This window comes from Hemitrygon akajei, chromosome 30 (assembly GCF_048418815.1).
Source record: "Hemitrygon akajei chromosome 30, sHemAka1.3, whole genome shotgun sequence".
NCBI classification, from domain to species: Eukaryota; Metazoa; Chordata; class Chondrichthyes; order Myliobatiformes; family Dasyatidae; genus Hemitrygon; species Hemitrygon akajei.
The window spans coordinates 26426513-26448680 of NC_133153.1; the positions used below are offsets into that span (position 1 = coordinate 26426513).

At 39.4% G+C, this 22168-nt stretch overlaps 1 protein-coding gene across 6 annotated transcripts in view; it reads left to right on the plus strand.

Annotated features, from left to right (window-relative positions):
* The first annotated feature begins 4628 nt into the window (after window positions 1–4628).
* The window catches only part of sema6d (semaphorin 6D), a 364739-nt gene continuing 347199 nt past the window's right edge, over window positions 4629–22168 (plus strand). For 5 of the 6 annotated variants that reach the window (XM_073033162.1, XM_073033159.1, XM_073033166.1 and 2 more), the window contains exon 1: window positions 4629–4736. The gene's annotated coding sequence lies outside the window, so the exon portion shown is untranslated. The remainder of the gene's footprint in view (window positions 4737–22168) is intronic. The other variant, XM_073033163.1, reaches the window with a different exon arrangement.

Genomic DNA, 22168 nt, shown 5'->3' on the forward strand with positions numbered 1-22168 from the left:
TTCTGGGATTTTGCTAATCTGATGATACGTGATGGTATTGATGAAAGGCTTCTGAGGTACTATTGACTCTGGCCATATAAATCGGCACTTTGCTTTAATTCGTGTCTACTTTTTTTACTTCTCTTCCAGCTAATCTATAACAATAATGGATTTGGAAAATGCTATGTCATATTGTACTATTACAAAGACAAAATGACATTAACATAGTTTCATCCCGAAAAAAGGAGACAGCGAAGTAATTTTGGGTGAAGACGCTTGTTATTTAGTAACTCATTGGTACTGCAAAACTATATTTTAAAAACATTATTGCCAACACATCAAATATGCCTCCTGATTTCCATTTTTTTCATATTTTGTTCATTATAAAGAATAGTTTTGTTAGACCATTAGATTTTTAGATTCCACCTTTAGTTACAAGAAAACATGTTGACATAGTTGAGTTCACTGTACTTTCTTGAAAAGCTAAATAAACTACAGATGCTGGAAAATGGAAATCAAACAGAATTCTGGACATACTCAGCACATCAGGTAGCATCTATAGAGAAAGAAGCAGTTAATATTTCTGATCAATGATGCTTTAGCAAAACATTTTAGTATTTGATGGAAGTTCAAAGGCAATTAACTCTGCTTTTTCTCTCCACAAATGCTGCTTGACCTGTTGAGTATTTACAGCAATTTTCTTTTTAAATTATGCAACTTCCCTATTTTTACCCAGGATGCACCATGTTTCAGATCTGGACATAATGAAATGAAGCTGGAAATTGCTTAATGGAAAAGTCCACTCATCGCTGATTTCTATAATAGATGAGAGAAAAATACATTTGGAATATTAAAGCTATGGGGGCAGAAGGTTGTATTACTGGAGCCAACATACTCCAGGATATTGTGGGTGTTGTGGCAGTTGATATTGTTTATTGAACTGCAACATCTACATTGAGATGCCAAATTCACTAGAAACAAAAGGAGAGATACATGATCTCTATTGTTCTTCAGATCAAAGTACATACACTTGAATTCAATTGTTCACCAAGTTTTTGAGACCAAAGCTTTGAGGTGTTCTTTAGCTGTGAAGGAATGTGTTTTGAAACTAATCTTAAAAATTTCACTCCACTGCTTCCACATCAGGACTTTGGTGTCTATTAACAGTGGAATCAGTCCACAGATTATGTCATAGCCTCTTCACTCCCACCATCTCCTATCCCACCTGGAAAATGTTGCCTCATTTGCCAGGATGCTGTTTATCGACTTCAGCTCGGTATTTAATACTCAAAAGGGAGTGGGTAAACTGTCCTTATAGGGTCTCAACACCTCTCTTTAACTGGATCCTGGACTTCTTGACAGAAAGGCCACTGTCAATCCACATTGGCAGAAATATCTCTACCTCCATGATGCTGAGCACCAGTGCTCCCCAGGGCTGTGTGCTCAAACTGCTGATGCATGACTGCACTGCTAGATCCAGCTCAAGCCAAATCATCGTTTGCTGTTGACACAACAGTGGTTGGCCTCATCAATGACAAGATGGCATACGAAGAGGTAGAGCATTTAGTAGGATGATGCAAGGACAGCAACTTGACTCTCAATGTGGACAAGACCAAAAACATGTTTGTGGATTTTAAGAAGATGTAGGTTGACCACTCCTCACTGCAAATACACCGCTCTTCCATGAAGAAAGTTAGGAGCACCAAGTTTCTGTAACTGCACACAATAGACGACGTCATCTGGTCCCTTAACACCACCTTTGGTTAAGAAAGCACACCAGTGCTTCCACTTCCTAAGGGGAGGAGATTGAGGTGACTGAGCTCCCCCTACCCCGATTTTAATGATTTTTTTTCTTTACAGAAGCACCATCAGGAGTGTCCTGACCAGCTGCATCATCGTCTGTTACAGGAATTGCAAGGCATCTGACCACAAGACCTACAAAGGATTGTGAGGAGTGCTGAGGGGATCATTGGTGTCTCTCTTCCACCCATCAGAGATATTTATGAGTGCTGCGTACGCAGGGCCCTTAGCATTGTCAATGATCCCTCCCATCCATCTAGCGATCTATTTGACCCCTTACCATCAGGTAGAAGGCATTGTAGTATTAAGGCAAAAACTGTCAAGATTTGAAATAGCTTCTTCGCCCAGGCTGTAAGACTACTTAACTCCAGGTCTCAAAGTTTGAAGTACATTTATTATCAGAGTACATATATGTCACCTCTGAGATTAATTTTCTTGCAGGCATACTCAGTAAATCCAAGAACCATAATAGAATCAATGAAATACAGCACCAGACAGGGTGGGCACACTTCCAATGTGCAGAAGACAACAAACTGTCCAAATACAAGAGAGAAATAAATATATATATATATATATCAAGAACATAGGATGAATGGTCCTTGAAAGTGAGTCCATAGGTTGTGGGAACAGTTCAGTGACGGGGCAACTGAAGTTATCCCCACCAATTCAAAATCTTGATAGTTGAGGGGTAATAACTGTTCCTGAACCTGGTGGAAGCTCCTGTACCTTCTTCCTGATGACAGCAGTGAGAAGAGAGCATAACCTGGGAGGTGGGTGATCCCTGTTGATTGATGCTGCTTTCCTGTGATAGCACTCCATGTAGATGTGCTCAATGGTGGGAAGGGCTTTACCAGCGATGGACTGGGCCATATCCAGTACCTTCCGTAGGATTTTCTGTTGAAGGACATTGGTGTTTCTAGACCAGGCTGTAATGAAACCAATCAATATATTCTCCACCACACATCTGATTGTGTATGAAGTGCCAGTAACGTGACACTGTTTACTTTTTAACTTGTGTTGTAAATGCCCCTTATTATTTGCTGATTTATTTGTATGTGCCATGTGTGTGAGTTACAGGTACTGTGTTGTGCACTTTGGTCCAGAAGGATGTTGTTTCGTATACATGTGTATGCAGAATGGCAATAAACCAAAACTGAACTTGAATTTTCTATACTCTACAACTCACAGAAATATTGGAATTTTGACCAAGAGCCTGGTGTGATCTCCATATGGTTCGTGAATCCATCGCCAACTTTGTCTACTTTTGTGAGCCACCGAACCAAGCAAAACGGGACATCCTCCATCGTCAGTTTACTATCAAGTTCACCCAACAATGCCGTCAGCTGGGAGCCTTCTGAGCCCAGAGACAGAAGACAGATCCATTTCTGGCACCAATCTGTGAAGCATTCTAATGCCTCCCGTCTCCACATACAAACATTTCTTTTAATTGAACTTGCTTTTTCGCTATAGCTTCCTACCTCGAAATTGGTTTACTTGTAGCCTAATATTACCTGCAATAGTTGAAGTGAGTGGCTCGATATAAAGCCCCTGTTCCCATAACAATTAAGTTTCCACGAGCCCCTTGGTCTAGGAGCGTAGCTCAGAACCATCCCGAAATGGGCGCTGATGGGCTAAATTCACGCCCGTTTTGAGAAACAGATTCCTTGCAATTCGCTTTATTGACCCTGCAAATTACATTTGCCTATTTGAGTATGCCTTAGACAGCTTCTTACAAAACTATCTTCAAGCAATTGTGAAGAAAGTACGGTCTCAACGCGGGACTAATTGACTGAAGAGCACAATTGGCGTTTGAACCAGGCAGAACATAAGCTTCGTTTTTGACCGTGTTTCCTCGGAGCCGGTTTCCAAGCACAGTGATGGACAGCAACCTGCACACTTCCAGTTCCTGAAAGTGGTTCGTGTACACAGTGATGATAGTGAAAGGAATTGGTGCTATCGTTTCAGCGTTGCATGACTGGAACATCGGACGAGTAAAACAATAAGAGGAACACTTTAATACAAAACAGTAAAATTGGTAAACAATGGAAACGATTAAAATGAGGAAAATGTGCAATATTTAATAGCGAAGTGTTCAACTGGTTGAGGATATTTTAAAATAATTTTGAATCTTGTCTTTTCCTATGATTCACCTGACTTCACAAACACAGAGAATGTAAATGATAACAATCCATTGTTCAGACGCGATAACATGTAATGACGCCTTGCACGATGAGTTATCGGTGCTGAGGACAGCCTGACAAGGGGGAAGATGTTTCTGCTCCTATAACAAGTCCCGATCGCATGGAGACAAGGGGAGGGCGGAACAAGGGCACCGGCTCGGTGGAGGCAGCGGTCCCGGTGACAAGAGGCTGGGAAGCGAATTCTCAACGCGGAGATGGCGGAGCCAGCACCCCTCCTCCCTTCGTTCTCTTTTCGGGGCTCCACCCTGCCCAGCGCTACCCGTACCGAATGAGATCGAAACACCGCACATCTCGCAATTACCTGGACTTTGACAGCACAGCAAGTATAGAAGAGCGGAAGGTTGCCCAGCCTACAGAAGTGAATGTGTGCAGAGATTGAATGCCAAGGCTTGCAATTCGCTGCCTCTATAAATATCAAGGGGTTAACGCGATTCCTGCCTTTTCTTTGCTGTAGGAAGCGGATCGAAGGCTCTGATTTGAAAGTCAATAGCAGTTCCCACCCATTACCAATCGCGCCTCCTTCGTGCCTTTCCCTCGGGGTGTTGGCGGGAAACACTTGCTCCCAAGAGCCCTGACCAATCGATTGGCCCAACCCGAAACGTCGCCCCGCCCCCGGCACCTCCCATTGGAGCAGGGAGCTGCCGATCAGGCGCGCGCGAGTCCGGGGCTGGCGCTGTGTGCAGACGCCCCAGCTTGTGCGTTGGAGCTGGACGGGCGGTTGGGACGCCGCTCGCTCTCTTCCCGCACTCGGCAGCAGTAAGTCCTCTTGTTTTTTTTTTTCCCTGCGTTTTGATTTTGGGGGTTCTTCTGACAAGCAGCAGGCCGAATGCACAAACTGTCACGGTGGCTCTGACTTTGCCTGAAGTTTTATCCTCTCTTTTTTGTCTGTGTGAGTTGAGTAACATTTCTGCTGTTCGTGTTGATGCATTTGGTTTGTTTGATCCGGATGCCTAGCCCCCAAACACTTACCACTTCATTTGTTTTAACGTGTGCGAGAAAGAAAGCATCACTGTTCTAATTTGTTTCGCAGCAATCATCCTTTCAATGTCAGTTTATTAGCAAATGGTTCTATGCTTTTTTCCCCCCTGTAATAACCATCTATCCGGTTGCCCTAGTGTTTAATAGGCATCACTTAACCACCGAGCCTCCGGACAGTCGTGTTCTTCACAGCCTCGGTGTTCTGTGGCTCGGAACCAGAGTTCAGGCACACACACTGATGGCTGTTAACGTCCTGAGTGAGCGAAATCCTTGTTCACAGCAGCCTCGACCTGCGATGATGTAAATTTGCACCGTGGCATTTTTTTCGCTGCCCCTTTTTGTTCTTATTAACAAAATAGGCGTAGAGAATGATAGAGTAACGTGGTCAAATTCCACCGCCCACCACCACTTATAATAATAATAATAAAAAGACTTTCCCCGGAGTGCTGCACCGTGAACAGTTTACAATTCACTTTATTGAAATGAACCACCTTCTGTACGGCTCTTCCAGAGAGCTAAGATGCAATAGGGTGATGACAAATGCGATGCGCACCTGCTTTATGCCTTTAGGTTAACCCTGTTGCTCTCTTGAAATATGGAATCTTAAAGAAAATCTTTAGCTATTTGTCTTTTGTTTTGCCCGTTAAAAAAATCACTTAATAAATATAAATGCACTAAGATCTGAGCCTGGAGATCTCTTTGGGTGACCAATATAAATCACTCTGGTCTTTTTTAGTGTCGAGAGCTAAACCCATTTTGAAATGCGCATTAACATTCTGACAGGTGCTATTACAGCCACAATATACACTGAGTTATTACAGTTGCATCAAAGTGTTCATCAATTACAGTATATGTGTGCATCTCATCTAGCCTTAAAGGACAAGTGACTTTGCTTTGTCACTTTTCAAACCACAAGCTTTTGTTGATCAATTTCCATTGCTTATTGTTATACAGAATGTTAGCAGGAAGTAGAAATGAGAAGTGAATGGAACAAAACTTTAATTTTTTATGCTTATTATGATATTTGATTGGAATATTGGATACACAGTTTAACAGTATTTACACTGTTGTGTTCTGCACAGCCAGAATTAAGTCACTAAATCTTTTTATCACAGTAGACAGATGACCTATGTTTTACAGTGGACGCTCTAAGCAGCCTGGCTGATTTCAGTCAACTGTCTCTATTGTTTATTGTAAATAATACAATAAATGTACTATAATTATATAAAATATTAAACAAAATATTTTGAAGCTGTGAATTTATAACTAAGATATTTTGTATTGGGAAAGGTAATTCATGGAAATGTTAGTGATTTGAGTACTGCAGCTAAAAATTACACATATCTGCACTCTAGCATTTGAAGCTGTGCTACACTGTATTTGTATAATTCAAATGAAGGTACTTTTATAATTACCGGCTATAGACCAAGATGTTTGTTATGTGTTGATTACTGATCTTCAATGTTATTTAACAAGAATAATTACCAATATTTTCTCTAACCAATATTTTAAGCTTTCTAACATTTATGTATTTCCCCACAGTGGTATTACAATAATACTTATAGAATTTGGTGGAAATTTTTTGCCCTGAAGTACAAGGTTTACGTTTAATGTGTTTGATGGACTTTTTCTTTTGCAAGTCAATGCCAGTCATAGGAGATACAAATCCATGTTTCAAATTTATGTCAGAAGACAATTAAATGATGCCTTTGTATCAACAGAAGCTAGGGCACATCTTAAATGTAAGATCATCTGCCAGAAATTCTGTTTCTTCTCTCTAGCTCCGAGCAAACAGCAAATGCTAATTGATTATTGCAGTCAAAAGATTATCAAGTATCTCACCACTCTGTTTTCATTATGATAACACATTTTAGGATTTCAATACATCAGTCAACAGCCTTTCTCTCAATTTCTAATATTATTTCTTTATATGAGGTATTAGGAATTGATCATTGGATAGAAATAATCTTTTGTTTTCAATCATCCAGATTTAGACACTTTGGGATTTACAGCAAAAAAATGACCTGCTGGTGGAATTCTCTACAGATGTTATCTGACTCACTGAGATACTCCAGAAGCTAGTTTCTTTTTTTTTGTTTTGGGCTGAGCATCTGCCATCTCATGTGTTTTCAGGATTTGCAATAGAAATCTTTATTTTGGAGTAATTTCACTTTGAGAAACTCGGTGCACCATCACATCCCATGGTTCATGAATGTTGACCATTGAATTATCAAGATGTTCAAGATTGTTTACTGTCCTCTCCAGTACACGAGTGTGAAGGAGAATGAAAAAGTTGTTACTCTGGGTCCGATGCTGCACAAAAACACGATATGATTAAAAAAACACAATAAATATAAATACATAGCTTATATACAAAGAATTGTATGTCCATAAAGTGATGCAAGGCAGAAGCGTGTCTGTACACATGGTGACGTTGACAGGAAATGATAAAGTAGTGGTTGTGGGAGGTGTGAAGAGGTGGGTTAGTGGGTGAAAGTGTTGATCACCCTTACTACTTGGAGAAAGTAACTGTTTTTGAGTCTGGTGGTCCTGGCATGAATGCTATATAGCCTCCTCCCTGATGTGTGTGCGTAAGCGCATATATAAAATAAGTTGGATAGTCTGTAACCAAAAGATCCTTTTGAAAAATTGCTGAATAAACTTAATGATGTACACCCAGCACCCAAGTAGGATAGCAAGTCCATATGACTTGCAGTTTCCAGACTAACCCACATAGTTGAAACTTTCAATAGAAAAAGTACATTTGAAGTGAAGCATTTGGGAGAACATCAAATCGATCCCAGTTGGCATGGCTTAGAATGTGTAGTTGACTTTTTACTGTGATTATTAGTGAATGCTTTGAATAGATAATACAAGTCTGGAATAATGTTCTGAAGAGTTGAGTTAGTATTACTTGGAATTCTTGATTAGGAGGGGTGTAAAAATAAGATAAAGTACATTTGTAATTTTACAGGGAGAGCTCTTGCAGCTTTTTAAAATTTCTGTGCATTTGACTTTATTAATACTTGGTTGAATTTGATTGAAGGCAAATATAGTGCAATTGCAATTTCAGCGTTAACGCTAGCTTTTAATTCTGTGCATCGCTACTTAAACCTTTTCTGACAGTGTCTCAATCTTTGTTAGCAGACCATCCTTTAATGGTTTGATTTCCAGGACTTAAATTTACTCAACACTCCCTCTTTCCCCAAACCAAAACCAGTCACCCCATTTCCTTGCTGTAGTTTTAGGTTTTTGTTCAAGTGAAGTTACAAGAGTAGAACATGAATGATCTAAGGAGCTAACTGGCTTCTGTCTTTGTTAATGTTATGATATTTCTGTTTGTATTAACTCTTCTGACCTTTCATGATGCCCTCATTTGCAAAGCTAGCTCCTAAAATCATTGTTCTGTATCTTTCATTTTGTTCCAGGGAATTCTTGGCATTTTCAATGTATAGGGATCTGAATGGTTGTCCCCTTATGGAGTGGCTCTTCAGACACTTCTTAAAAGCAGAACAGGGCTATTGACATCAAGATCATCTTCGTCTTATAGAAGCTCCAGCATCTATGTATCTCTGTGCAAAAAAAAACCCTTTCTTGTCTTTTATCAATATGACAGTGGTCACTGCCTCTGTAGTTTCTGGCTCAGCTGTAAATAATCCATTATAGATGGTGGGGGGGGGGGGGGAGTGCATTATAGCCATTTGTCTATTCCAAGTCAGGAAGCAACCTGCAGCTTTTAGCCATGTGCTTTTACAAATCAACACCTTCTGTAAATGGATTTTATTGAAATCTTATTTTGAGGATCTCTTTAGCATTGGTACAGCTGATTAAAGCAGAGCTCCCTCAAATTATTGCTGATCTAAATGGGACCTGCCAGGATCTTGCAAGTATTTTGTTTTGCCCCTCCTTTCTTTGTATAGATCTTTATTAGAGGACATTGTGATGTGATCAGAATGGAACAATAGCAACAACAGATGCTTTGTGTAATGAGCATATTAAGAATGGTAACAGAATAATGTCAGAAGTCATTAATGAGAACAGCTGGGGTGAAATAATCATCAGACAGTAGCCTGAGTCTCAAAGATTACTACTACAAAACAGAAGAAAGCTTCTTTATAAAATGAGAAAATGATATGCAATCAATGAAACTAACAAACTGGATTGTAGCAAACATGGAATTAAAAACAAGATCATGGATAGAAGGCAACATGTATTTCTACCTTTGTTTTCCAGTATATACTGAAGGCAAAAAGATAAATGATCATAAGAATTATTAATTAAAGAAATGTCAGCATTTATGTGAAAATAGAAGTGATTAGAAAACCAAGTACTCTAAATGAAGTAGTCTGAAAAGCAGGGAGTAAGGGCGTGGGAAGGAAACAAAAGCAGGATATAGACCTGAAAATTTGTAGGGAAGATTAAGCCTGTGGGGATACATTGATTTAATGACTTCCTTGCAGAGTGAAAACTGTTTATTTTTTTAAAAAAATTCTGAAAGGGAGATGCTCCAGTGACTTAATAAGCGTACATTGAGAAATTGAGCCCATTGTTTCCCTTCCTTCTGCTTTCTGTCAGGGAGCTGTACTGAGGACCCTGCCCCTAAAAAGTGGGAGACTGGAATGATGTTCTGTTATGCGTAAGAGTTTCTTGACTGGTTGCATCACATCCTGGTCCTACCGATGCCCAAGAATAGAAAAGCCTACCAAAAGTCGTGGATACTGCCCAGTACCTAACAGAAAATGCTCTCCTCACCATTGAGCAGGAGCGCTGCCACAAGAAAGCAAAATCCATCATCAAGAGCCCCCACCATCCAGGCCCTGCTCACTTTTTGCTACTTCCATAGAGAAAGAAGTGCAGGAGCCTTAGGTCCCACACAGCAAGGTTCAGGAACAATATTACCCTACAAACTCCACTCACTTCAACACTGAACTGATTCCACAATCCATGGATTCATTTTCAAGGACCCTAAAACCGATGTTCTCAGTATTATTTATTTAATTCACTATTCATTATTATTCTTTGTTTTTTTTCTGCATTTGCACAGTTTGTCTTTCGCACATTGATTGTTGGTCTTTGTGTGTAGTTTTTCATTTATTCTCGTGTATTGTTCTGCTAATGCCTGTAAGAAAATAAATCTCAGGGAAGAATATGGTGCCATATATGTACTTCGATAATACATTTACTTTGAACTTTGTTACTTGTGGACCGTTGAGTGACAAGTCTGAGAAGTGTGTACACTGCTTCCAGTTTCCCTCAGCTGATCTAGGAAATCTAATTTGGAAAGCCATATCAACAGCTAGATCTACACAGTATCATGAAGTGATCAGGGTTCCTGTGACACCAATTAGAAGCTTGGATCCAACTGAAGTTGTGTTAATTATTCATCAAACTGCTTTTTTGATGTGCTAAATATCTTTGCCATGCTTTAAAGAGCATTTTAGCAGGTCATTTTACCCCCGTCACCCAGTTCATGCCTTCTTCTCATTGCTATCATCGGGGAGGAGGTACAGGAGCTTGAAGGCACACATTCCACCATTCAGGAACAGTTTCCCCTGTGCCATCAGATTTCTGAATGGACATTGAACCCATGAACAACACCTCGCGATTTTTTATTTTTTTACCCTCTCCTTTTGCACTACGTATTTAATTTAACTTTAAAAAAATGTATATATACTACTTTAATTTAATTATTATGTAGTGCCATGTACTGCTGTCACATAACAGCAAATTTAATAATATATGCCAATACTATTAAACCCAATCTGATTACATACCCCTTAGTTGAGAATGTTGTCCTCTTTTCAATCAAGCGACAACTTTTAATGAAAAAAGACATGTTGCACTTGAGTTCCTCCCCCACCCCGAACTAAATTGTATATTGATGGCAATGTTTTGTAGCTCACAAATATTCTGTGCTCAGTTGGCATACTCATTGAGAGAAGCCTTAAGGAAAGCAACTCTAAGAAGTGATTAAAATTTTGCATTTGCTCAATAGGAGCCACTTCTCAAGATTAGGATTAGTGCATATTGTTGGAACATTTTGCCCTGAGCTGGTGACTGCTATATGAGTACCCACTGCTGGTGCGGGACTTGAAACCAGGCAAATTATTATTCCCTTGCATTGACAACTCTCTAGGAATTCCAGACTCTTTTGCATACTTATTGAATATTATTTCTGGATGTGAATATCTGTAGAAATCTTCCTGGGGAATGGTGGCCTGGCTGATACTCAGATCTGCAGCCACTGTTGTGGAGACAAGTGTGCTGCTACCTTGTCACTGAGTCAGTTTCGTCCTGTCTTATTTCACTGTTGCCTCCAGCAAAGTAATTGCTGTAATGAATAAAGAGCAAGATCTTTGAGATGACGAGATGAAGCAAGGTCAGGAGCTACCAAATGAGGGCACCAGATACTGTACATCTTTCGAAAGTGCATTTCTACAGAGCCAGAACTCCCATTTTATTTCATTACAGAGCAGAGCTTTAGTAAAATATGTTCTCTGTTTCAATATCTGATGGATAAGAAAAAATAAATTTGTGTTGGATCAAAGTAGTTCTGCTGAGGAATGATTGACGGCACAACCTATACTTGCCAATTTTTATTCTAGATGGTGTCCCACTTGCAGACAATTTATCCTGTTCTTTTGTGCATGTTTACTGATCTCCTTCTGCCCATTTGGGGCAGTTTTATGTTTATAGATTACAAAGTCGCCAAGACAGCTTTCAGTATAGTAATGTAAGATAATGTTTAAACACCTGCACTTTGCATGGATTATTTCCTTTGCTAATTTCCAAACAATATGCAAGTCAGCAGACACTCTCCTGTCTCCATTTGCTTTTGTGCCAGAGGAACTGGTCTCACTGCCTAGCAGCACCTCTGGGTACACAAAAAATGTTAATGTTGAAAACTGAACCTTACTAAAGAGGGAGAGGAATCAAATCTGCTTCTCCTAAGGGATCTTGTTTATTTTAAATGCCTCTTTTGATGATGTGGAACAACTTTTTTTTGAATATTTGCTTTGTGCAAGGATTCTTTAGCCTGGGACTCTAAATTGCTAAGGTTTGAGCATAAAGTAGAATATGAAATTCATGCATATTGATTTACTCCCAGAGCAAAACTAGATGCTCGTACCTTGTAAATGTATGATCCATGTGGTACTGTAGACAGAGAAACTGCATCATTTGGACAGATGCAAAAAATCTATCTACATTAATAATTTACATAAATGAAATATGAAATCTCAACTAGATCATTTAATACAAATGATAAAACTTTACTGATTATTCTCCTCTCCTGCACTAGAACTGTTAGTTATGAGTCAATTAAAGAAACATGGCTTTGGAAAAGCAGTGAATGAGAGGATCTTAATTTCCAGAATCTGCATTTGCTTTTGTAGGGTGCATTTAAGTCTCAAGTTGCATATATAACGTTAAAAACGTTGTGTTGTGCTAAAAATTATAATCAATTTCTGTGGATTAGCTGAATTCATGAAGCTTAAAAGTTCTGATGATTTTTTAAGGTATTCAAGAAGGAGCGTGACTACATTCTAGAACAAATTTTGACAGAAATAGAGAGAGCATTAGATTTCATTTTAGGTTTAAACATAAACATAGATGGGCCAAATGGCCTACTTCTGCTCCTTTGTCTTGTGATCTTGTGATACATCCCCAAGGCCTGTTGGGGTGTATGCCAGGCTGGGAGAAGATTACTAGGGCTTGGCTGAAAATTTTCAATATTTTTCTTATTACAGAAGAGTTGTAAGGTGACTGCAGGACAATGGGATGTGAAGTGAGGATAACCTGGATAATTATAGGCTGTTGAATCTTAAAGTGAGTGGTAGGGAAATTACTGAGGAAAAATTCCAAGACGCATGTTTAATCTGCACTTGGAGGGGCAGGGACTACACAAGCAACATTAGCATGGCCTTTTTTTTTAAAGGGTAGTTCCTGCCTTACTTTTTTTTTGAAGGAGGTAAGTAAGCGTATTGGTGTTGTGGTATAGTTTCGAAGAGGTAAACTGTACACTACTGAATCAGGCCGTTCAGCCCACTGAGTTGAAGGCAATCACCAACAGAAGGGGTAGGATGAGAGAACATAACCAATCCTCAGAGGATCAGAAGTGGAGGGAGTAAGCAGTTTCAGGTATCTGGATGTCAAGATCTTTGAGGATCTAACCTGGTCCCAACATATCGATGCAACTATTAAAAAAAAAAGGAAGACAGGGGCTATATTTCATTAGGAATTTGAGGAGATTTGGTTTGTTAATTAAAACATTCAGAAACTTCTGCTGATGTACCATGGAGAGCATGCTGAGAGGCTGCATCACCGTCTGGTATGTGGGGGGGGGCACTGCACAGGATCAAAAGAAGCTACAGAAATTTGTAAAATTAGTCAGCTCCATCTTGGGTACGAACTTACACGGTATCAAGACATCTTCAAGAAGTGGTGCCTCAGGAAGGCAATGTCCATCATGAAAGACCCCGTCACCCAGGACATACCCGCTTATTATTGTTACTGTCAGGAAGGAGGTAGAAAAGGCTGAAGGCGCACACTCAGTGATTCAGGAATAGTTTCTTCCCCTCTGCCATCCAATTCCTAAATGAACATTCAGCACTTGAACATGACTTCACTTTTATTATTTCTGTTATTGCACTATTTTTAATTTAATTATTTAATATGCATATATACTTACTGTAATTGATTTACTTATTTTTCTATATTATCATGTATTGCATTGAACTGCTGCCACTAAGTTACCAAATTTCACAAAATATGCCAGTGATATTAAACCTGATTCTGATTGAACATTCATGTTGCCCCCATTTATTATTCTCTACACGTTCTTATCTCCCTCTGGATTCTGCCACACACCAAAGGCAATTTAGAGTGGCCATTCAACTTAAAAACCCACACACCTTTTGAATTTGGGAGAAAACCCACGAGGTCAGAGAAAGAACATGCCAACTCTACACAGTCAACACCTGAGGTCATTCACATTCCCATTCGGATATGTCCATACATGGCCTCCTCTACTGCCATGATGAGGCCAAACTCCAGTTGGAGGAGCAACACCTCATATACCATCTGGGTAGTCTCCAGCCCCTTGGTATGAACATTGAATTCTCCAACTTCTGGTAATTCCCTCCCTCTCCCTTCCCCCATCCCACTTTCAGTCTGTCTCCTCTTCTAGCTGCCTATCACCTCTCTCATGATTCTGCCGCCTTCTACTACCCATAGTGCTTTCCCCTTAGATTCCTTCTTCACCTCTCCTGCCTATCCCCTCCCTGCTTCCCCTCCCCCACCCCTTGATCTTTCCTCTGATTGGTTTTTCACCTGGCACATTCCACCCTTCCCACACTTTCTTTATAGGGCCCCTGCCCCCTCCTTCTTTAGTCCTGACGAAGGGTCTCGGCCCGAAATGTTGACTGCGTCTTTCAACAGATGCTGCCTGACCTGCTGAGTTCATCCAGCTTGTTTGTACGTGTGACCTGAGGTCATGTTTGAACTCGGGTCTTTAGCATTGTGAGGTAACTCTGCTGTCTGTTTAGTCTATATGTAGCCTTCAGTTTGTTCTTTGACTTGGGTCTATATTGGTAATTGGTCCAATGAGGTTCAAATTGGATCCAGTTTGTTCTTTGACTTGGGTCTATATTGGTAATTGGTCCAATGAGGTTCAAATTGGATCCAGTTTGTTCTTTGACTTGGGTCTATATTGGTAATTGGTCCAATGAGGTTCAAATTGGATCCAAAATTAGCTTGAAAAATGGAGGCACAGGGTGATTTAAAAGGTCTACGATCACAAAAAAACTACCTGTGACCAATGATGTACTACAGGGTTAGATGTCGGGAGCATTGCTGGTTGTTAACTTTATTATTGACCTGGATGAGAATCTAGGAAGTATGATCAACAAGCTTTCAAATGACAGGAAGACTGGTGTTGACAATGAGGGTAGTCTGCTGGTAGATATTGATGTTGTTGGAAGGGCAGAAAATTTATAGATGGACTTTTATCTGAAGTGAGGTAATGCATTTCAGGAGCATGTAGAGCTCAGAAGTACACGGTGGATGGTAGATCCCCAGGAGGTCCTGATAGGTAGAGGACCTTGGTGTCCTGATAGGTAGAGGAACTCTGAAGCACATGTTAATGAGTTCAGATAAACCGGATACTTACCTTCATTAGCCAGGGCAGTATGTTCAAGACAATTGTATAAATCATTAATTAGGCCATGACTGGCTGTGTGCAATACTGGTCTCCACGTTATAGAAACATTGTGATTATACTAAATAGGGTAGAAAGCAAAATTATTAGGATTGTTCCTTGAATACTGTAGAATGTTTGAGGAGACTAGAGAGTCAGTCAGCTTTATTCTTGGAGTGTAGAAAGTTGAAAGGAAACCTGATTGTGTTACACAGAATTAAGAGGCATGGATAGTGCAATGTTTTTCTCTTTAGGAAAGATAACTAGACCTTGGCATTGAAAGGTATAATGCTTGGAAGTGGGACTAATATAGATAGGCAATTAGTAGTTAAGTGAAGAACAGTTCAGTTCATCACCGGGTAGACCATTCAGTCAACGATTTTATGGTAGTCTTGATTCAGTTGTCTTATTCCTGTGTATCATCACATCCCTCTATCTATTCTCCTCATTCATATGTCTATCTGAAAGCCTCCACAAGGCTGCCTCCTTCCACTACTACTCCTGGTAATCCATTCCAGGTACCTACCATTCTCTGTGTTTAAAGAAAATAACCTGTCCCTCATGTTGCTGCTCCCCTACCTTAAAAGCATGACCTCTGATATTTGCCATTTCTATCCTGGGAGGGGGGAATTCTGACTGTCTACCCTATCCCCTGTCTATGCCTCTCCTAATTTTAAAAGTCTTTGCCACTCCCAAGGAGAACGACCCAAGTTTGTCCAACCTTTCATTAAAGTTAATACCCTCTAATCCAGGCAGCATCCGAGTAAACCTCTTCTGCACCTTTTCCACAGATCACACACCCTTTCTGTACTGGAGTGACTAGAGTGGTGCAGAATGACTGGATAAAAGGCTTTTCCCACCCTTTACGACTCCTTGACTCACTAATGTTGACAAGATCAAGACAGGTCCACTGTAAAAATTTGATGAAACCAAAGTATTTATCCAACTGGCTGTGATGAAATACTTCACTACTTTAGGATTCCTGATTACTATAATCTCATTTCAGTGGCAAAAGGAAGAAAATGGTTTTGAATTTGTATAGTTTTTATTTGTTAATCCTAATGAATCAAATCTCCTATTTCCACAGTTTCAAATTTAGTTATACTTGTTCTTTAAAAAATGTAGGAATGCAAATATCACATTGGCAAAAGTCCCACTGTAATAACACTACTGAGAATTTTTTGGTGTTTTGTCAGTAGTCTCTGAAGCTAGCATCTTTAAGCTACGATGAAAGATTCTGGCCCAAAACATCAAATGTTTATTCCAGTCCATTGATGCTGCTTGACCTGTTGACTTCTTCCAACATTTTGTGTGAATTGCTCCGAATTTCTAGCTTTTGCAGAATCTCTTGTGTTTAACTTTAAATTAGAATCAGAATTCTAATTCTAATATATATATATTTGCTGTAATTACTTATTTTTCTCTTCTGTCTACATTATCACATATTGCATTTACTGCTGCTAAGTTAAGAAATTTCACAACACATGCCGGTGGCAATAAACCCAATTCTGAATTAGAATCAGAATTTCAGAATTGGGTTTATTGCCACCGGCATGTGTTGTGAAATTTCTTAACTTAGCAGCAGTAAATGCAATATGTGATAATGTAGACAGAAGAGAAAAATAAGTAATTAGAGCAAATATATATATTGTATTGATTAAAAATAATGCAAAAACAGAATTTTTTTTTTACAAATGAGGTAGCATTCATGGGTTCAATGTCCATTTAGGAATCGTATGGCGGAGGGGAAGAAGCTGTTCCTGAATCACTGAGTGTGTGCCTTCAGGCTTCTGTACCTCCTTCCTGACAATAACAATGAGAAGAGGGCATGCCCTCATGTTGGGGTCCTTAATAATGGATGTTGCCTTTCTGAGGCATTGCTCCTTGAAAAATCTTGGATACTATGGATGCTAGTACCCAAGATGGAGCTGTCTAATTTTACAACTTTCTGCAGCTTCTTTTGGTCCTATGCAGTAGCCCCCCCCAACCCCCATCCTCATCATACCAGACACTGATGCAGCCTGTCAGAATGCTCTCCGTGGTACATATATAACACAAGTTTTTAGGTGTTTTAGTTGACAAACCAAATCACTTCAAACTCCTAATGAAGTACAAGTTTCTATAGTTGCATTGATATTTTGGGATCAGGTTAGATCCTCTGAGATCTTGACATTCAGGAACTTGAAATTGCTCACTCTCTGTACTTCTGATCCCTCTATGAAGATTGGTTTGTGTTCCCTTGTCTTACCTTTCCCAAAGTCCACAATCAACTCTTTCATCTTACTGACATTGAGTGCAAGGTTGTTACTGCAATACCACTCAACTAGCTGGTATATCTTGCTGCTTGTACGCCTTCCCATCTCTATCTGAGGTTCTACCAACAATGGTTGATTCATCAGCAAATTTATATATGGTATTTAAGCTATACCTCCCACACAGTTATGTGTATAGAGAGAGTAAAACAGTGGGCTAAGCACATACCCCTGAGGTGCGCCAGTGTTGATCATCAGCAAGGAGGAGCTACACAGGTTGTGTTCTTTTGGTTAGGAAGTCAAGGATCTAATTGCAGAGGGAGGTTCAGAGGCCCTGGTTCTTTAACTTATTGATCAGGATGGTGTTAAACAACGAACTATAGTCAACGAACAGCATCCTGACATGGGTGTTTGTATTGTCCAGGTGATCTAGGCTGTATGAGGAGCCATTGAGGTTGTGTCTGCCGTAGACCTATTGTGCTGATAGGCAAATTGCAGTGGGTCCAGGTCCTTGCTGAAGCAGAAGTTCATTCTAGCCATAACCGACCTCTCAGAGCATTTAATCAACGTAGCTGTGAGTGCTACTGGATAATAGTCATTAAGGCAGCTCATGCTGCTCTTCTTATTCTTACTTTATTACCTTTATTTTTAAAAAATCTCTCTTTTACTGGACTTCTTTCCTGGAAGAGAGCTGAAGTAAAAGGTCAAGATTAGAGCTCCACCCATTTACGTGAAATAAGGAACCTATTTAACTCTTCAAAAGGTGGGGAATCCCACGTTTAAATTGGAACTGAAAACCTTATCATCGCAGTGTGAAATGGGAATCTGTACTGGTTTTATTTTCTCCAGGTAAAATCATGCTGATTGTCTCTGTTTAACAAGGCTTTCACCGCGTAGCAGTTGATACAGTACTGTAATAAGTGTCCTGAAAAAGGGTCTTGGCCTGAAATGTGAAATGTTTATTCATTTCCATAGACGCTGCCTGACCTGCTGTGTTCCTCCAGCATGTTGTGTGTTTCTGTATGGTGAATGTTAAAAGCAACCAGCACTGGAAGAGTTTTGACATTAATTGCATTCCAGACATAGGGTTGGATTCTAGACATGTAACTAACCATAGCCGAGACAATAGTTGTTCAATCAACAGGTTTACTTTTTTTTAAAAAAAATGCATAGTCAGTCTCATAAATAATGAGACTGTGGACAGGTAACCGAGTGTTCTATAAGGTGTTGCATTTTTAATTAAAGTAATATTCTTTTACTATTATTCTGTGATCTCTGAAATAACTAATAAGGAAAAAAATTGCTTTAATCCATTGTACCTGTTGCTGAAGAACTGGGGCTTGTGCAACTGGGTGTAGATTTGTCTGGCCTTACTTTTGCATGCACTGGTCTTGAGAGCTCTGCAATCATTGGTAACTTGGTCAAATTTGTAAAGAGTAATGCAGTGAAATCAATTAAAAGTACCTTTGGAGCTTTTGATAGATTAGTTAGAAAAGTTGCACTGTCGTGCTAAACTGCTGTTGCATTTGGGTTGGTAGCCTGGTTTAAACTAAGCTGACTTGACAATTTGAGGTGCTATGCAGGGTTTCTAACCAGAAGAATAGAAAATGAAATAGAACAGATTTTCTGTTCATGTTCACTGTTCTGTGGTCTCTTCTGGAAAATACATGTGGACAAGAGGCAAAAAAAAAACAAGATCACTCAATTGAGATAACCTCCTACATTTGAGTAAGTTCTGTTGCTTGGGTATGATAAATCATCACCAAATGAAATACTGGAGGGTGCCCCAAGTCTGTGGAACTCTTCCAGCAAACAACATCCTCAGAAATAGAATACAGGCCAGGGGAGAAACTCAATTTTGTAATTTGGGCAGGAGCTTCATGTGAATTAAAATGTTACTGATATTTGCTTCACTTGATGGTATTTATGTGGTAGTTATTCCTGTATAACACTTGCAGATGTTATACACAATTATTGGCACATCAGATACATTTTTTGCTGTTTTTAATTGGCCTCTCTAACTAGATAAAATAGGTTTTCTATTTCAATGGGGCTAGTTGGAGAAAAAAGTTCTATAAACTGCCTGAGGCAGCAGTTCCATTGAGTTTTGGGGAAAACTGTCCTGTTCATTAGTCACAGAAGTGAGTGTGTGGGAATGGATCACTGTTCGTTTGCTGTTAGTTCCTGCTGGGTCTCTGGTCAGTGTTTTTAAGTACTGCCCAGTGTTTAATAGAGAATGACTACTCGTGTCAGTGGGTATGTGGTCTGAAGGATGTGCTCAGAATGTCTCGTGGAAAATGTGAAAGGAGCTCAAAGCAAAAGGGTAGATCTATATTCAAGGGATTAGACTATAAGGCAGAGAAGCAGAAATGAGCCTTTTTGGCCCATTGAGACTTCTCTGCCATTTGATTATGGCAGATATATTTTCATTCTCAACTCCTTTCCCTTAGCAAGAGGCACCCTTACTAAACAAGAACCTATCAACTTCTGCTTTACATATATCCCATGACTTGGCTTCCACAAGTGCCTGTGGCAATGAATGCCACAGGTTCACTACCCACCGGCTAAAGGAATTTCTCCTCATCTCTGTTCTAAATGGGTGTTCTTTTATTTTGAGGCTGTGCCAACGGGTCTTAGACTTTCCTGCTACTTGAAGCATCCTCTCCAAGTCCACTCTATTTAGGCCTTTCAGTATTTAGCAAGTTTCAATGAGATCCCCCATCGTCCTTCTAAACTCTGGCAACTTCAAGCCCAGGGTCATCAAAAGCTCTTCATACATGAACCCTTTCATCCCCACGATCATTATCATAAACTACTTGAATCCCCTCCAATGTGAACATATCCTTCTTTAGATATGGGGCCCAAAACTGCTCAGTAATTCAAATGTGACCTAATCAAAGCCTTGGCATCCCATCTTTGCTTTTCCTATTCTAGTCCTCTCAAAATAAATACTAACATTACATTGGTTATGAAACTACATTGCGTAAAAAATATAGATAAAATGTAATGAAAAACTTTCAACTCCTTCCTTCCGATTTTACCTGACTCTTATTAAATGCATCATTGCCAAGACAGTTGGCTATCAGGCACCATACATGTTTACTTACACTGGAAAGTTGATATGGATCATGATGAAGCAAGATTAAAAACACAATCAGTGCCAGTGTCTGGAGATAAGGAAATGAGGTCCATTTCCTTTCATTTGGACACCCGTGAGATTCCAAGCTCATTCTCATGAAGTAACTATATACCATTCTCCAAACTTAATATGTCTGAAACCCCTGAAGAACTAACTGGATTAAGCATTAGACATAAATGTTGACGATAGATTGTAAGGTATTAGTTCAGTATGATTGCTTTTCATGCCCCAAAACCACAATTTTACAGTTGAATGGATTCAGAATAGGGCGAAAAGGATTATGACAGTATAAAACTGATTGGCTTGTAACATTTCTAAAGGATGCTAAAGCATCATGAAATTTATAGAATAATTAACAAAATTAAGTAGCATGGAGACTTGAATAAATACTGAGTCCACCCTGCCCTGTGGTCTAATACTTTAAGATATCATACATCTTGGAATTAATGTGCTGTTCAAAGACATCAGTCTTTTCATCAGCATCAAACTCTCATTTAACCTTAGTCATGCAAGATTATGTTTTGTTTCACTTTATGTTCTATCTGTCGGCAGCTGACTCCACCCGGCTATTGTCCTCTCTGAATTATTTGCATTCATGATACATGTGATTTCAGTGTGTGTTGTGTTGAAGGAAAAGTTGCCTGGCAGTGTTGCTGGGCAAGGCAGCCTCACTCAGCCAGTATCCTCACGTTACCATCTGTGTTAGGCAAAGAGACCAGGCGCTTAAAAGAAGAAACAAAGCAAAGGGAACATCAAAGTTAATCCGAGCTGTGTGCAAGCTTTCTTACAGGCAACGATGAGGAAATAGCTAGTAGAACATTATTGCTTTCAGTTTTAGCAATAGTGTGCAAATAGATATGCCTTTTTTTTGTGGAAGAAGACTCTCATGTGATCTGAAAATCAGGAAAAATGAAAATGTTAGGACCTAACCACATCACACCATTAGCCTTTATTTAACACATGCTGCATCTAGTATTTTAGGTATTTAGGAACTCAGCTGTGCAACAGGAATCCTGCTGTATTGGCCATCATGGAAACACAAGTTTGTTCAATTTTTCTAGAGGATATTAAAATTAGGCAATTTGGAATGTAGCATTGAATTGCCTTCTTGCCCACTGTAGAAATGAATATGAAGTATTAACAAGTCTGTCATTTGCTTACTGATTACAATCTTGTCTTCATTTTAAGTTTAAGTACCTCAATGTATTCATAAACATTTTCAGCAGTGGTTCATTTGCAAGTTTAGCATTCCTTTCTGTTACCTCATTATTTCTTTTCTATTGCTTTGTTGATTTTTTTTTACAATTCATGTTAACTGAATAGTGAAAATCATTTCTCCTTGGACTTTTTTTAAAAGAATTTTTATTTGTCTCTAGCCTCTTTTGATGCTGTTGAACTACTGCTTTGGTACTGGGTGATAATACTGTAATAAATTTTAAAAAAGCATAAATAACTTGCCACATCAGAAAGATAGATATGTTCGATTGCACAATAGATAACTGGATGATGTTTACTGAATGCATGAAGCAGTGTCTTGAAGCAAAAAATGCAATAGTCAGTGAAAAGTGAGTGCAAGTTTTGTTGAGTATAATAGGAGGGAAGCATACAGTTTGCTTAGAGCTTT